The following is an 18,751-nucleotide window of genomic DNA, read 5'->3' on the forward strand; positions in this document are numbered from 1 at the left end:
AGGATCCAAGGCTTTGAGCATCAGTGGATAGGGGGGCCTAAGGAAATCAAATCCTGGTCTAAGCGGCTAAACCAAGCTGTCCCTAACCATGTGCTTGTGGCGTGAAGGTGTCAAGTGAAAACTTGAGACTGAGCGGTTAAAGTCAAGGTCCAAAGCAAAGAGAAGAGTGTGCTTAAGAACCCTGGACACCTCTAATTGGGGGCTTTAGCAAAGCTGAGTCACAATCTGAAAAGGTTCACCCAATTATGTGTCTGTGGCATTTATGTATCCGGTGGTAATACTGGAAAACAAAGTGCTTAAGGCCACGGCCAAGACTCATAAAAGTAGCTGTGTTCAAGAATCAACATACTGAACTAGGAGAATCAATAACACTATCTGAATTTTAAGTTCCTATAGATGCCAATCATTCTGAGCTTCAATGGATGAAGTGAGATGCCAAAACTGTTCGGAAGCAAAAAGCTACTAGCCCCGCTCATTTAATTAGAATCTGAGCTTCACTCAAAAACTCTGAGATATTATTGTTTCTTGACTCATTTTTATTCTATTTTATCTATCTAGTTGCTTGAGGACAAGCAACAGTTTAAGTTTGGTGTTGTGATAAGCGGATATTTTATACGCTTTTTGGGGTTAATTTCATATAGTTTTTAGTATGTTTTAGTTAGTTTTTAGTTTATTTTCATTAGTTTCTAGGCAAAATTCATATTTCTGGACTTTACTATGAGTTGTGTATTTTTCTGTAATTTCAGGTATTTTCTGGCTGAAATTGAGGGAGCTGAGCAAAAATCTGATTCAGGCTGAAAAAGGACTGCTGATGCTGTTGGATCCTGACCTCTCTGCACTCGGAATGGAATTTCTGGAGCTACAGGAGTCCAATTGACGTGCTTTCAATTGCGTTGGAAAGTAGACATCTAGGGCTTTCCAGAAATATATAATAGTCCATACTTTGCTCAAGGATAGATGATGTAAACTGGCGTTCAATGCCAGTTCCATGTTGCAGTCTGGCGTCCAGCGCCAGAAACACGTTACAAGTTGGAGTTCAACGCCAGAAACAGGTTACAGCCTGGCGTTGAACGCCCAAAACAGCCCAGGCACGTGAGAAGCTTTAGTCTCAGCCCCAGCACACACCAAGTGGGCCCCAGAAGTGGATTTCTGTACTATCTATCATAGTTTACTCATTTTCTGTAAACCTAGGTTACTAGTTTAGTATTTAAACAACTTTTAGAGACTTATTTTGTATCTCATGACATTTTAGATCTGAACTTTGTAATCTCTGACAGCATGAGTCTCTAAACTCCATTGTTGGAGGTGAGGAGCTCTGCTGTGTCCTGATGAATTAATACAAGTATTTCTGTTTTCTATTCAAACATGTGTGTTCCTATCTAAGATATCCATTCGCACTTCAACATGAATGTGATGAATGTGACAATCATCATCATTCCCCCACGAACGCGTGCCTGACAACCACTTCCGTTCACCGTAGAATGAATGAATATCTCTTGGATCTCTTAATCAGAATCTTCGTGGTATAAGCTAGATTGATGGCAGCATTTAAGAGAATCCGGAAAGTCTAAACCTTGTCTGTGGTATTCCGAGTAGGATTCAGGGATTGAATGACTGTGACAAGCTTCAAACTCGCGAGTGCTGGGCATAGTGACAAACGCAAAAGGATAGTAAATCCTATTCCGGTACGATCGAGAACCTGCAGATGATTAGCCGTGCGATGACAGCGCACCTAGACCCTTTTCACTGGAAGGATGGATGGTAGCCATTGACAACGGTGATCCACCAACACACAGCTTGCCATAGGAGGACGTGCGTGCGTGAATCAGAACCAGAGGAAAGCAGAATTTCAGAAGACAAAGCATCTCCAAAACTCCAACATATTCTCCATCATTGCATACAAGTATAATTTGTGTTCTGCCCTTTTATTCCTTGCAATCAAATTTGATAAGTGAATTATTTTATTGTTTTCCTGACTAAGAGTTACAAGATAACCATAGATTGTTTCAAGCCAACAATCTCTGTGGGATCGACCCTTACTCACGTAAGGTATTACTTGGACGACCCAGTGCACTTGCTGGTTAGTTGTGCGAATTTGTGAAGAATTGTGATCTCCAATTTCGTGCACCAGCTACCATCTAGTTGAGAACCCTACTCTTATTTGGCATTAGCCCCTGCCTATGTTCTATTTGCTTTAATATCTTTGTTGTGGGCTTAATTTTCTTTCTTTTTCCCTCCTTTTAGGCTGGCCACCATGAAGGGACAGGAAAAGCTTCTAAATGGGGGCAACATACAAGTCCCTCCGCACAACCTTTTGAAGGAGCTTGTCAGTTATAGCAACCCGTCCACCTTGCTCTTCTTTGCATGCACCGAGGACGGTGCAATCTTCAAGTGTGGGGAGGTTCGGTCGTCCAACCGACCTCCGTGGGTAACAATTCCCTTTTCTAACACCGATTCTTGATTTTCTTTTTTAGTTAGCTATTGCATTGCATGATAGATTGTATGTTAGTTAGAGCTTGTACATATTTTACCACTTCTTTTTATGTAAGGACTACTTGGTTGAGGTGATGATTTCCTTTCCAAGAAAACTGTTTTAGGGCACCCTACCAATTTGAAAAAATTTTTGTGTTGAACTTGCTTGAAGGAATTAATTTTGGAACATGGCTTTTGAGCTAAGAACACAAGCATGTAAGTTTTGAGCCTAATTGTGTGGTTACATCATATGTGTATTATTCTCTTTCTATGATTGTAATCTTTAATTTGTTTGATTCTTTATGTCCATTATTTCATGTATGAATGCATTTATATGATTGAGGCCATCATTTTATTTAGCTCACTTACCCAAATAGCCTACCTTTCATCAACCATTGTTAGCCAATTTTGAGCCTATTTAATCCCTTTTGTTCTTAATTTTAACACATCACTACCCCTAAGTGAAAAAAAATAAATGTCCCTTAATTTGGGTATTGGGAACTTGGAAACATTGGTTGAGGTAAGAGTGTATTTTGTATTTTTGTTGAAAATCATGGGATTGGATACATGATCATGCATTAAATATGTAAAACCATATACATTGATACGTTTGTATATACTTTAGTGAAAAAATGATAAAGAAAAATAAAAAGAAAAAAATATATAAAAAAAAGAAAAAGAGAAAAATAAAAGCAATAAAAAGGGGACAAGAATGCCCAAAAGCAAAGTAATAATAACAATGCATATGGAATGTGAATTAAAGAGAATGCATGAGTAGCTAGGTATTGTATTAGAATTGTATAGGTTGTTACACTACTAGAAATAGGGCTTTTTCGGACGAATTTTGAGACGAAATTGAAATAAATTTCGAACAAATTAGAGACAAATTTTTTTTTTCAAACAAAATTGGGACGAATTTTTTTTGTCCCAAAAAGCCTTGTTGCTAATTTAAATTTTGTCTGAAATTTCGTCCGAAATTTTTTTCAGACGATTTTGTGACGGATTTCGAATAGGCATTTATCTGCTAGATTTTTAACTATTATGATGTATTTTAGACGAATTTCAGACAGATTAGCCAACATAAAAATAACGTATTTCAGACAAATTTCAAACATAAAAATATTAATTTTTAGACAAATTTCAAACAAAAAATATACTTTATTTCAGACAAATTTCTAACGAATTTAGTCAAATATAACAAATTTTTTTCGAACAAATTTTAGACAAATCAAATATTTCTTTTCAATTAAATTTTAGACAAATTTAATTTAAAAGAATTTAGGTATTTGAAACAAATGTCATACAAAAGAATTATTTTCGCACAAATTTTATATAAATTTAATATAATATTTCAAACAATTTTCATACAAAATAATTTGCTATTTAATATATAAATATTTTAAAAAATAAATTGTATTCGATCTGCTTTCTATATTAAGACCATCATAATCATTGTTTTCATATTACATCATCGAAATCATAAACACATAATAAAATCATGAAAAAATTAATTACCATAAAAGAGTTAAAAAAATATTTATTATTAAAATACTTTTATCCATAAATGTAATCAAACTAAGATAAGAAAAAAAATACTTAAACTAAAACAAAGAAAGCCTTTAAAAAGGTCAAATATCATGAATAAAATAAAATGCACTAACTAATTCACCTAAAAATTCCTTAATCTAAATCAGAAAAAACATATACTCCTGACATCAATCACTTATGTTATCATCCTCATCATCACTAGAGCCTGTCCCAAGCTTATCTTCTGCAGGATTAGACAAGGTTGAAGGAAGTGGGAGATTCAACTTTTTATACAAAGCATTAATTGTCTTTTTAGTAGAACCAATTCTTTTCTGTTGAACCTTTAGTTGACGTCCTGATCTTTTAACTTGTGCTCAGCATTACTTAACATTTTGCTCTGACCACTGGAGAATACATAAATCAAAACAAAATGTTAAATTCAAAAACATTGGCAAATGATAGAAAAAGAAAAGTGTTAATAGAGTTGAAGGAAAACTACTAACATTGTTAATAGGATTAAGAGTTTGTATTAAATCAACAACCATAGCACGAGGAAAAAGAAGCTGAGCTTTCTTCAATATGTCTTAAAACTAAATTAAGATAAAAAAGCATACAAGTATCTAGACTTCACCATACAGTTCTCGCAAGTTAAGGCTATTACATGAAATAATCGCTTAATAGGACCCAGACAATAACTTCAATAAAAATCCATGTATAAAATAGAAAATAATATGGCAAGAAGAATGCTAGCAGCAAAACTAATCAGAAGAAATCCAGATTTTCACCTCAATATCAGTACTTGAATATAAATATATACCTGATTTAATCCTAAGGCATTCTGCTTTGTTACCAATATGCTCAAGGTTCTGTCACATGACACAAAACAAAATAAATGCAACCAAATTAGAGAAGGTTAACTGACTCTAAACCCAAAGCACCGTCACAAATCCAAATATTAAACTTCAGTGCCCACATCAGGAAAATCAAATATTATCCCAAACTACAATAGCAGGATGCAGGAAAGAAACCCAAACCAGACACATATAAAACTCGAGATTGCCTTCACTGCAACCCTTTGCTATCATTGTTGCCATCTTCCAATCAAATTGTGACAATAAAAGAAAGCATTATTGGTAAGAGTTTTGTATCCTCTTAATTTAAAAGAAATCAAATTGAACTCCTCCCAAGTCTAATCAGCAAAATCTGAAACAAGATAGATAATAATAACATTACAATCCACAAGATCGATTCTGTTACAAGTGAGCAAACTATTCACCATTTATTTTCTCTATCCCACATAAAAGAATTCTAATTAGCATTAAATCTATATTTAAACACTCATGTAACAGTAGCAATAATAATAACAATCAAGTATTAAATCTACATTAAAACAGCAATAATCAAATATTAATATGGTAACAATTAAGTATTAAATTTACAATAAATCAGTAACAATCAAATATTAAACCAAAATTTACAATAAATCAGTAACAATCAAATATTAAACCAGCAACAATCAAGTATCAAGTATTCTATACAATAACAATTAAGTATTAAATTTAAATTAAACAAGCAACAATCAAGTTTTAATCCAACAACAATCAAGTATTCTATACAAATTCCAATTAGCATCAAAAGTTTAAAACGACAACACCAGCATCAAATTCCAATTGCTTTCAAATTTGCTTTAAAATGTCACTGTATATAAATTCTAATAAACATCAATTTATTTATTCTAAATCTACAATTAAACAGCAACAATCAAGTTTTCAAAATCAATATACAATAACAAAAAAAATAGAAGTCCAGAATCACAGCTATCTCACAGTGTTTCAATCTATTCCCATCATAGAGCCAAAGTCAGAGGAGGCATGAGATGGAGAGGGCCAGAAGCAGAAACAGAGGAGGCACAAGATAGGTACAAGGCAGAGGCAGAACACGCGCAAAGAATAGGGCGACCAAGCACGACGAAGCAAAACCTGGCAAGGGGGAGGCAGAAGCAACAGAGAGCCACGCCGAACAATGACGACAGAGACGCATAAGAGAAAGGAGATGCGCCAATGCAGTGAAGGCGAACCACGGACATAGGCGACGGCGCAGTGAAGGAGATGCACAAGAGACGACAAGACGATGCAAAGAAACCGGTGATGTGCGGTGGCGGTGACAAACTGAGTGAGAGAATGAGATGCTGAGAGCTTTGCCTCTGTGAATTGTGAGTTGTTAGAGTCAGAGAGAGTGAAGGGGAATGGGGCTGCGTTAGGGTTTTAATTTTTCCAAAAAGAAGAGTGGGGGAACGGCGTCGTTTTCGTGGGAGGTGTTTAAAAGAAATAAAAATCGAACCGGTCCGGTTTTTTAAACTCGCCGGTTCAGCAGTTTTTCTTAGAACCGACCGGGTCAAACCGGTTCACACCAGTTTTTTCCTTGTTTGGTCTCTTGTTCTACCTGGACCGGTTCACCAGTTTTCTGGTCCAATCGGCCGGGTCGGTCCGGTTCTAACAACATTGGTTGAGAGGGAGATTGAGAGATGGAGACAGTGAGGCTTGAGAGATTAGGAATTTAGGGGTTTTTTTATATATAAATCAGCAAAACGAACCAGTCAGTTATTTAAAACCGCCGGTTGACCGGTTTTATCAAACCCGTCCGATCCAAACCGGTTATCACTGGTTCTTTTCCTTCTTCGGTCAGACACTTCAACCAGACTAGCTACCTAACCGGTTTACTGATTTTTTGGTCGAATCGGCCGGTCCGTTAAAATGGTTCTTATAACTATGGATTCACAGCCAAGGAACCAAAATAATGACCCTTATCATAAGAACAGAGAAACAGAGGGAAGAAATAGTTACCTTGTACTATTCATGGTGAGGGTTGAGCACCGATTGAGGGATAGGCAGTGACGGTTGAGCGCCGTTTGAGGGATACGCAACAATGTCTTTGGTGTTTAGGGTTTACGACAAACAGCACCAATTGAGAAAGGGCGCGCCGACGGAGTAGCGCCGATGGAGGGTTGTGAGAGAGGGTGCGAGGTTGCGAATCTGAGGAGGAGGCTTGCGGTTAGGGTGCGAGGGTTGCGACAGAGAGGGTGCGACGGAGGGCTGCAAGATAGGGATCAGAGAGAGGGCTAGGTGCAAAGGTTCTCAGCAGTAATAAAGGTTCTCAACAGTGATGAAGATGAAGGGCTGGGTGCCGAAAAGCCTTTGATGTATTCATTTGTATTTTTTTTTTAATTTTTAATATATCTTAATCTTATATGAAAAAAGTATATGATTTTTTTTATTTTACGTGATTTTTTTATTCTTATTTATTATTTGTATTATTTTTTTAAAAGATTGGATATAATATATTTTTAAGTTTTTATATACCTGATTCTTTTAGATACATTTTGTCTTAAATTTTGAATTATTATAACGTAAATAATTAAAAGGATAAATTAAAAAATAATAGACTAATTTAAAATATAAACAATATTTATATACTAAATGTTAAAATTTTTCAATAAACATTTGAAATTTGTTTGAAAACTGATGCACTTTTAAACAGAATTTACCAATGATGTTATTTTCATCCCAAATTTGCAGGAAAAAATTTTAGCTACTTCGAAGGATAAGCTATAGTAAAAGCATTTAAGACTAATTATAGACAAATTTGGGATAGAATTAACATTTTTCAAAATGTGTCCCAAATCCGTCTGAAATTATTGCGCATATTCAGATGGAATACAGACGAATTATAGTTTTTGTCCAAAATATGTTGCTAATCTGTATGAAAATTTTGGCGCCATCCAAAAAAAATTTGGCGCCAAAATTTGGGACAAAATTTAGACAAATTTAGGACAGAATATATTATTCCAATGTCTCCACTAAAAGTTGTTCAACATTTGTCTCAAATTTGTCCGAAATGAAAAAGTCATTCAGACGGAATAAATTTCGTTTGAAATTTTCGTCCGAAAAAACCCTATTTCTAGTAGTGTTATATGTGTTTGGTGAGAGCTTAAGTTAATCAAAGATTCAAATTTCAAGTTCACCTGGCCATATATGCATCCCTACCTTTACCCTAGCCCCATTACAACCTATGAATAAGTCCTCATGATAAATGTATGCATGCATTGAATAATTGTTGATTGTTAAATGAAAAACAAATCTTGGAAAGCATGATTAGAGGAGAATTGAGTGAATCAACCCTATACACTTGAGCGACTAGAGCGGATACACTTCCGGTGAGGGTTCAATGCTCAATTCCTTGTTCGCTGCTTTCACGAGCTTTCTTCTTGCAAGTCTATTTGAACTTCATTTTGATATTTGAATTGGTGGGATTCATGAATTGTGATATGATCTTAGCCCTACTTGTTCATATACGTTCTTGGAGATTGATTTACTTTTAACCAAGTAGGTAGAATCATTTTGTATTTAGTTGCACGCATGTAGATAGGTGCATATAGTTTATTTGCATTGAATAAATTTTCATACCCATTTTCTTGTCTTTCTTAGTTTAGCATGAGGACATGCTCAGTTTAAGTGTGGGGAGGTTTGATAAATCCCAATTTTGTGGTTTATCTTCTGTTGGATTTAGGAAATTTTATCAACTTTTCTCACATTTATTCAATGAAATAGCATAGTTTTGTAAATTTCTCCTAATTTGTGCTTAAGAGTAAAATCATACTTTTTAGGCCTTTAAATTGATAAATTTAATTCACTTTAATTCTATTTGATGCCTTGATATATTTGTTAAGTGATTTCAGGATTAGAAGGCAAGTATTGGATGGAAGAAGTGAAGAGAAAAGCATGCAAAGTGGAGAATTCATGAAGAAATGAGCATTTGGAGAATTGAATCTACGCGCACGTGTCACCCATGCGTACGCGTGAGAAGGACATTTGCAAGGCCACGCGTACGCGTTACCCATGCATATGCATGAGAATGAAATCTGCCAGTGACGTGCATGCGTCGTCCACGCGCACGCGTGACGAGCGGCACGTGAATCACTTAAAGTGAATTTGCTGGGGGTGATTGATTTCTGAGCTTTCCAGGCCCAAATCCAACTCGTTTCTGAGGCTATTTCATGCAGAATTGAAGATTGGACAAAGGCGGAGCAATTAGATTAGCTTAGGATCATGTAGGTTAGTTTTCTAGTGAGAGAAGCTCCCACTTCTCTATAGAATTAGGGTTCTTAGGCCAATTTTCTTCTTAGATCTATGTTTTAATTCTTGTTTTCATCTAGTTTTCCTTGCAGTTTCTTATTCCTATATCTTTATTCTTCTTAGTTTTCTTGTTAATTTCCCTTTTGAGCCTCTTTTTATGTTTATGAATTATTGTTGGATATGGATTTCTTCTCATGCAATTTTATGTTTCCGTATCCTTTTATGTTGATCTTAGTTACTATTGTTGATTTCTTGTTTGTGTTAGTTATGATTTTCATTAATTCTTCCATTTTGTGATATTTACTTTTATTGCACTCTAGGTGTTTGTTAAAATATTTTCTCTAATTTTAGAGTAGTTTTCTTTACCTTTGAACTAAGCTAAGGGAATTGAGTGACCTTGAGTCATTGGGTCTCTTTGAATTGGTGATTTGAGAACCCTATGTGGCCAATTTATTACCATTAACACTAGCCTACTACTAAATCAATTAGTAGCTAAGTTAAGACTTATGGATTGATGTTGATCAAGCCTATTTGATGTACTTCAAGCATTGAAGTAGACATTGTACGTACTTCAACCATAGAAGTAGACTAAATGGGTTGGTCCCTTATAATTATCAATACATGGTTTGTAGACAAGGATGGTGATCTGAATTCCTATGCCTAGCCAAGAGTTCTTTCCCTTTCTTTTTTAGTTCTTGTTATTTACTTTCTTGTTATTTATTTTTCTTGTCGAATCATCAAATCAAACCCCCTTTTTCCCCTTTATAGCCAATAATTGATCACTTTATTGCAATTCCTTGTGAGACAACCGGAGGTTTGAATACTTCGGTTAGTTTTCATTGGGGTTTGTACTTGTGGCAACCAAATATTAAAATTTGATGTGAGAGTTATTAGTTAGTTTGGAACTATGCTTACAACGAAGAAATTCTATTTTTATTGAGGAATTTCTAGACCAACGATAATTCTCACTTATCACCCACACATCAAATAGTTCCAATTCCATGATGTACTTTTGTGGCTTTTCATTCTTCTTGGGTAAACTCCCAACTCTCTGACACTCATTGCAATTCTTCACCAACTCTCTTGCTTCTTTGAAGATTCTAGGCCAGAAAAATCCACATTGTAGCACCTTAGCAGTAGTTCTCTCTCCTCCAAAATGTCCTCCATAGGCAGATCCATGACATTGCCAAATGACCTCTTGTCTTTCTTCATGTGAGATGCAAGTATGCCATCAATGCATCTTTTGAAGAGGTAAGGCTCATCCCATATAAAGTACTTGGTATCATTGATGAGATTCCTTCTCAAGTGTTTGTTGACTTAGGGGGTAATTCTCCAATAGCTTTGAAATTGGCATGTCTGCAAACTATGGTGCCTCCTTGATCATCATTAATTGCTCATCTGGGAAGCATTCATTAACACAGGCATTGTAGGCTTCATTCTCCTCACATGGGATTCTTGAAAGGTGGTCTGCTACCTTGTTTTCTTCTCCACTTTTGTCTTTGATTTCAATGTTGAACTCCTGGAGTAATAGGATCCATCTGATCAACCTTGGCTTGGACTCTTGCTTAGTTAGCAAGTATTTAAGTACTGCATGGTCAGTAAAGACAACTACTTTAGAACCAATGAGATACGATCTGAATTTGTCAAAAGCAAAGACAATAGCTAAGAGTTCTTTCTCTATGGTGGTGTAGTTCTTTTGTGCTTCATTAAGGACTTTACTGGCATAATATATGACATGCACTAATTTGTCTCTCCTCTGTCCCAATACATCACCAATAGCAAAATCTGATGCATTACACATCAACTCAAAGGGTAGTTCCCCAATTAGTGCTGCTATAATGGGTGCAGAAGAGAGCTTACTCTTAAGCTCCTCAAAAGCCAGCATGCATTCTCTATCAAATATAAAGGGGTACATTAGAGACAAACAAGTTACTCAATGGTTTAGCAATTTTTGAGAAGTCTCTAATGAACCTTCTATAGAAGCCAGCATATCCCAAAAAGCTCCTAACTGCTTTCACATTGCAAGGTGGGTGTAATTTTTCAATCACTTCCATCTTGGCTCTGTCCACTTCTATGCCTTTCTTAGAGATTTTGTGACCAAGGACTATCCCTTCCGTAACCATAAAATGACACTTTTCCTAGTTTAAAATCAGGTTAGTCTCTTGGCATCTCTTTAACACTAAGCCAAGATGGTGTAAGCAATTATGGAAAGAGTCACCAAATACTGAAAAATTGTCCATGAAGACCTCTATAAACTTCTCAATCATGTCAGAAAAAATGGGCAGCATGCATCTTTGGAATGTGGCAGGTGCATTGCACAAGCCAAAGAGCATGCGTCTGTATGCAAAAACACTATATGGACAAGTGAAAGATGTCTTTTCTTGGTCCTTAGGGTCCACTACAATCTGGTTATAGCCTGAATATCCATCCAAGAAATAATAGTACTCATGCCCAGCAAGCCTCTCCAACATTTGATCCATGAAGGGTAGAGGGAAGTGATCCTTCCTTGTGGCTTCATTAAGTTTTCTGTAGTCTATACACATGCGCCATCCGGTGACTGTTCTTGTTGGTATTAGCTCATTCCTTTCATTTGACACAACTGTGATTCCTTCTTTCTTGGGAATTACTTGAACAGAGCTCACCCAATGACTATCTGAAATGGGGTAAATACCCCTGCTTGCCATAGCTTCAGCACTTCCTTTTGCACAACTTCTTTCATTGATGGATTCAATCCTTTTTATGGCTGGATTGTGGGCTTGGCATCCTCCTCAAGAAGGATCTTATGCATGCACATTGAGAGGCTTATTTCTTTCAGGTCAGAGAGAGTGATGAGCGGATAATTTATACGCTTTTTGGCATTGTTTCTACACATTTTTCAGTATAATTTAATTAGTTTTTAGTATATTTTTATTAGTTTTTAATTAAAATTCACATTTCTGGACTTTACTATGAGTTTGTGTGTTTTTCTGTGATTTCAGGTATTTTCTGGTTGAAATTGAGGGACTTGAGCAAAAATCAGATTCAGAGGTTGAAGAAGGACTGCAGATGCTGTTGGATTCTGACCTCCCTGCACTCAAAGTAGATTTTCTGGAGCTACAAAACTCCAAATGGCACGCTCTCAGTTGCGTTGGAAAGTAGACATCCAAGGCTTTCCAGCAATATATAATAGTCCATACTTTGCCCGAGTTTAGATGAAGCAAACTGGCTTTCAACACCAGTTCCATACTGCATTCTGGAGTTAAACGCCAGAAACAGGTTGCAAAGTGGAGTTAAACGCCAGAAACAGGTTACAAACTGGCGTTCAACTCCAAGAGAAGCCTCTACATGTGTAAAGCTCAATGCTCAGCCCAAGCACACACCAAGTGGGCCCCAGAAGTGGATTTCTGCATCATTTACTCATTTCTATAAACCCTAGTAACTAGTTTAGTATAAATAGGACTTTTTACTATTGTATTTACATCTTCAGATTAGATCTTTGATCAGTTTTATGCTATCTTAGACCTTTATGGGGGCTGGCCATTCGGCCATGCCTGGACCTTCATCACTTATGTATTTTTAACGCTAGAGTTTCTACACACCATAGATTAAGGTGTGGAGCTCTACTGTTCCTCATGAATTAATGCAAAGTACTATTGTTTTTCTATTCAATTCAAGCTTATTCCTATTCTAAGATATCCATTTGCATCCAAGAACATGATGAATGTGATGATTATGTGACGCTCATCATCATTCTCACTTATGAACGCGTGCCTGACAAACACTTCCGTTCTACATGCAAACAAGCTAGAATGAATATCTCTTAGATATCTAATACAAAAGACCGAGTCCGAGATATTAGAATCTTCATGGTATAAGTTAGAACCCATGGACAGCCATTCCTGAGATCCGAAAAGTCTAAACCTTGTCTGTGGTATTCCGAGTAGGATTTGGGAAGGGATGGCTGTGACGAGCTTCAAACTCGCGAGTGCTTGGCGTAGTGACAGATGCAAAAGGATAGTAAATCCTATTCCAGAATGATCGAGAATGGACAGATGATTAGCCATGCAGTGACAGCGCATTGGACCATTTTCACAGAGGGGATGGGATGTAGCCATTGACAACGGTGATTCCCTACATAAAGCTTGCCATGGAAAGGAGTAGGAATGATTGGATGAAGATAACAGGAAAGCAGAGGTTCAGGAGGAACGAAAGCACCTCTATACGCTTATCTGAAATTCTCCCCAATGAATTACATAAGTATCTCTATCCCAGTTTATATTTTATTTATGTTTTTATTATCAATTCATCTTAACTATTTGAATCCACCTGACTGAGATTTACAAGGTGACCATAGCTTGCTTCAGGCAGACAATCTCCGTGGGATCGACCCTTACTCACGTAAGGTTTATTACTTGGACGACCCAGTGCACTTGCTGGTTAGTTGTGCGAAGTTGTGATAAAGAGTTGAGATTACAATTGTGCGTACCAAATTGTTAGCGCCATTGATGATCACAATTTCGTACACCAAGTTTTTGGCGCCGTTGTTGGGGATTGTTCGAGTTTGGACAACTGACGGTTCATCTTGTTGCTCAGATTAGGTAATTTTATTTTAATTTTAAGCTTTTTATTTCTTATTTTCGAAAAATACAAAAAAATTTATTCTTTTTCGTTTTTCCAAAATAATTTTCAAAAAATCCAAAAAAAATTAATAAAATCATAAAATTAAAAATAATATTGTGTTTCTTGTTTGAGTCTTGTGTCAAATTTTAAGTTTGGTGTTAATTGCATCCTTTTATTTTTCTTAAAATTTTTTCGAAAACACATGCATTGAGTTTCTTTCTTGTTCTTCATGATCTTCAAGTTGTTCTTGATAAGTCTTCTTGTTTGATGATTAAAATTTCTTGTTTTGTGTCTTTTCTTATTTTTCTTATGCATTCTTGAATTCTTAGTGTCTAAATATTAAAAATTTCTAAGTTTGGTGTCTTGCATGTTTTCTTTTATTAAAAATTTTTTCAAAAATACATACTTGATGTTCATCATGATCTTCAAAGTGTTCTTGGTGTTCATCTTTGCATTCGAAGTGTTCTTGCATGTTTCCTTTGTTTTGATCCAAAATTTTCATGCATTGAGTCTTTTTGATGTTTTTCTCTTTCCTTGTTAAAATTCAAAAATAAAAAAAATTCTTTCTCTTATTTCACTCATAAATTTCGAAAATTTGAGTTGACTTTTTCAAAAATTTTAAAATCTAGTTGTTTCTTATGAGTCAAATCAAATTTTCAATTTAAAAATTTTATCTTTTTCAAATCTTTTTCAAATCAAATCTTTTTCAATTTTTTGTCTTTCATATTTTCGAAAATTTCAAATTAATTTTCAAAATCTTTTTCTTATTTTTATTCCATATTTTCGAATTTAATGCTAACCATTAATGTGATTGATTCAAAAATATTAAGTTTGTTACTTGCTTAATAAGAAAGGTTCAATCCTTAAATTTTAAAATCAAATCTTTTTGTTTCTTGTTAGTCAAGTAATCAACTTTAATTTTCAAAATCAAATCTTTTTAAAATTCTTTTTCAAATCTTTTTCAAAATAAATTTCAATCACATCTTTTTCAAAATTTAATTTCAAAATCTTTTCTAACTTTTTATCTTTTCAAATTTGATTTTCAAATCTTTTTCAATTAACCACTTTACTTTTTGTTTGATTCTTATCTTTTTCAAAACTACCTAACTAACTCCCTCTCTAATTTTCAAAAATCCCTTCCCTCTTTTTCAAATTTCCTTTTTAATTAACTAATTGTTTTAATTTCAATTTAATTTGATTTCAATTTTAATTTTCGAAATTTAACTTTAAATTTTATTTTTATTTTAATTGATTTTCGAAATTCCCTCTCTCTCATCTCCTTCTATTTATTTATTCATCTACTAACACTTCTCTTCCACCCAAAAATTCGAACCCCATCTTCCTCTCTGTGTTCGAGTTTTTCCTCTTCTCCTTCTTACATTCTTCTCTTCTTATACTTGCATAAGGAATCTCTATACTGTGACATAGAGGATTCCATGTTTTCTGTTCTCTTCTTTTTCATATGAGAAGGAACAAGGATAAGAATATTCTTGTTGAAGCTGATCCTGAACCTGAAAGGACTGTGAAGAGGAAGCTAAGGGAAGCTAAAGCCCAACTCTCTGGAGAAAATCTGACAGAAATTTTAGAAAAAGAAGGAGACATGGCCGAAAATAATAACAATGCAAGGAAGATGCTTGGTGACTTTACTGCACCAAATTCCAATTTACATGGAAGAAACATCTTAATTCCTACCATGGGAGCAAACAACTTTGAGCTTAAACCTCAATTAGTTTCTCTGATGCAACAGAACTGCAAGTTCCATGGACTTCCATCAGAAGATCCTTTTCAGTTCTTAACTGAATTCTTGCAGATCTGTGATACTGTTAAGACCAATGGGGTTGATCCCGAGGTCTACAGGCTTATGCTTTTCCCGTTTGCTATAAGAGACAGAGCTAGAATATGGTTGGACTCTCAACCTAAGGATAGCCTGAACTCTTGGGATAAGCTGGTCACGGCTTTCTTAGCCAAGTTCTTTCCTCCTCAAAAGCTTAGTAAGCTTAGAGTGGATGTTCAAACCTTCAGACAAAAGGAAGGTGAATCCCTCTATGAAGCTTGGGAGAGATACAAGGAACTGACCAAAAAGTGTCCATCTGACATGCTTTCAGAATGGACCATCCTGGATATATTCTATGATGGTATGTCTGAATTATCAAAGACGTCATTGGACCATTCTGCAGGTGGATCCATTCACCTAAAGAAAATGCCTGCAGAAGCTCAAGAACTCATTGACATGGTTGCAAATAACCAGTTCATGTACACTTCTGAAAAGAATCCTGTGAGTAATGGGACGCCTATGAGGAAGGGAGTTCTTGAAATTGATGCTCTGAATGCCATATTGGCTCAGAATAAAATATTGACTCAGCAAGTCAATATGATTTCTCAGAGTCTGAATGGAATGCAAGCTACATCCAACAGTACTCAAGAGGCATCTTCTGAAGAAGAAGCTTATGATCCTGAGAACCCTGTTATAGCAGAGATGAATTACATGGGTGAACCTTATGGAAACACCTATAACCCCTCATGGAGAAATCATTCAAATTTCTCATGGAAGGATCAACAAAAGCCTCAACAAGGCTTTAATAATGGTGGAAGAAATAGGTTTAACAATAGTAAACCTTTTCCATTATCCACTCAGCAACAGACAGAGAATTCTGAGCAGAATCCATCTAGCTTGGCAAATATAGTCTCTGATCTATCTAAGGCCACTTTGAGTTTCATGAATGAAACAAGGTCATCCATTAGAAATTTAGAGGCACAAGTGGGCCAGCTGAGTAAAAGAGTCACTGAAATCCCTCCTAGTACTTTCCCAAATAATACAGAAGAGAATCCAAAGAGAGAGTGCAAGGCCATAGATTTAACCATCATGGCCGAACCTACAAGGGAGGGAGAGGACATGAATCCCAGTGAGGAAGACCTCCTGGGACGCTCAGTGATCAATAAGGAGTTCCTCAATGAGGACCTAAAGGAATTTGAGGCTCATCTAGAGACCATAGAGATTCCATTGAACCTCTTTCTGCCCTTCATGAGCTCTGATAAGTACTCTTCTTCTGAAGAGAATGAAGACATTACTGAAGAGCAAGTTGCCAAGTACATTGGTGCAATCATGAAGCTGAATGTCAAATTATTTGGTAATGAGACTTGGGAAGATGAACCTCTCTTGCTCACCAATGAACTGATTGTATTGGATAGGCAGAAATTACCTCAAAAGAAATAAGATCCTGGTAAATTCCTAATTCCCTGTAACATAGGCACCATGAACTTTGAGAAAGCTCTATGTGACCTGGGGTCAGGAATAAACTTAATGCCACTCTCTGTAATGGAGAAACATGGGATCTTTGAGGTGCAAGATGCTAGAATCTCATTAGAGATGGCAGACAACTCAAGAAAACAGGCTTATGGACAAGTAGAGGACGTGTTAGTAAAGGTTGAAGGCCTTTACATCCCTGCTGATTTCATAATCCTAGACACTGGGAAGGATGAGGATGAATCCATCATCCTTGGAAGACCCTTCCTAGCCATAGCAAGTGCTGTGATTGATGTGGACAGAGGAGAATTGATCCTTCAACTGAATGATGACAACCTTGTGTTTAAAACTCAAGGATCTCCTTCTGTAACCATGGAGAGGAAGCATGAAAAGCTTCTCTCACTGCAGAGTCAATCAAAGCCCCCACAGTCAAACTCTAAGTTTGGTGTTGGGAGGCCACAACCAAACTCTAAGTTTGGTGTTGAACCCCCACATTCAAACTCTAAGTTTGGTGTTGGGAGGTTCCAACCTTGCTCTGATTATCTATGAGGCTCCAGGGGAGCTCACTGTCAAGCTATTGACATTAAAGAAGCGCTTGTTAGGAGGCAACCCAATGTTATTTAATCATATCTATTTTATTTTCTCTTTGTTATTTCATGTTTTATTAGGTTGATGATCATGTGGAGTCACAAAAACTACTGAAAAATAAAAATAAAATGAAAAAAACAGCATTGAAAATAGTACACCCTGGAGGAGAACAGTTTGGCATTTAAACGCCAGAAACAAGCATCTGTCTGGCGTTTAACGCCAGAAACAGGCTACATTTGGGCGTTTAACACCAGAAACAGGCAGCAGCCTGGCGTTAAACACCAGAATTGCACAGCAAGGGTGTTTTACACGCCTAATTGGAACAGGGATGTTAAGTCCTTGGCCCACTGGATCTGTGGACCCCACAGGATTGATACACACAAAACTTGTCTCTCAACAAATTTTCTTCGGCAAGTGTGTGATGCTAGGGCATCTTGGCCAGTTTCACTGACCTTTTCTTTACTGTTTTTAGGGTAGTTTCATGCATTTCTTTAGGAAATAAGCTAGTTTTGGGTAGATATTCACCTACACCTTGATTCAAGCATACATTGTGCATTTTACATTATTTCATGAGGATTTTGCATGAATTTAGTGACAAATTATATGCTGCATTACCCATGACTTGGACTAGAACTTTGATGCACTCTGTTGCTTAATTTTAGGACCAAAGGAAGCAAGGAAAGGGAGGTAACTTGCAAAGTTAATGAGAAAAGTGATTGCCAATAACACTCTCAAAGCCATCATTGCCCACGTTAAGAGTCACGTTAACTAAGTTAACGTGCACTCTAACGTGGAGAAGGAAAGTTGAGCCAACGTTAGTGACACTTAACATTGTCACTAACGTTGGCAAACACTCATGAGTGGCCACGTTAGAGCCCACGTTAACCTAGTTAACGTGACCTCTAACGTTAAAGGGGGAAGAGAAGCCAACGTTAGTGACATTCAACATTGTCACTAACATTGGCCTAAGGATGCAACACACCACGTTAACTCCCACGTTAACTTGGTTAACGTGGGAGCTAACGTGAGAAGTGAGAATTGTCGACAACGTTAGTGACACTCAACATTGTCAGTAACGTTGGAAGCAACCACACAACCCCCCAAGGAACCACGATAACCTCCACGTTAACTTAGTTAACGTGGAAGCTAACGATGAGGAATGAATGATGAGCCAACGTTAGTGACACTC

At 36.3% G+C, this 18,751-nt stretch overlaps 1 non-coding gene across 1 annotated transcript; it reads right to left on the minus strand.

Annotated features, from left to right (window-relative positions):
• Window positions 1-15,723: 15,723 nt before the first annotated feature.
• LOC148545548 (small nucleolar RNA R71) lies at window positions 15,724-15,827 on the minus strand. The gene has a single exon (XR_015900274.1). It is a non-coding gene; the product is annotated as a small nucleolar RNA R71 (small nucleolar RNA).
• Window positions 15,828-18,751: the final 2,924 nt, after the last annotated feature.

This window comes from Arachis ipaensis, chromosome B9 (assembly GCF_059453495.1).
Source record: "Arachis ipaensis isolate K30076 ecotype BB chromosome B9, ASM5945349v1, whole genome shotgun sequence".
Taxonomy (NCBI): domain Eukaryota; kingdom Viridiplantae; phylum Streptophyta; class Magnoliopsida; order Fabales; family Fabaceae; genus Arachis; species Arachis ipaensis.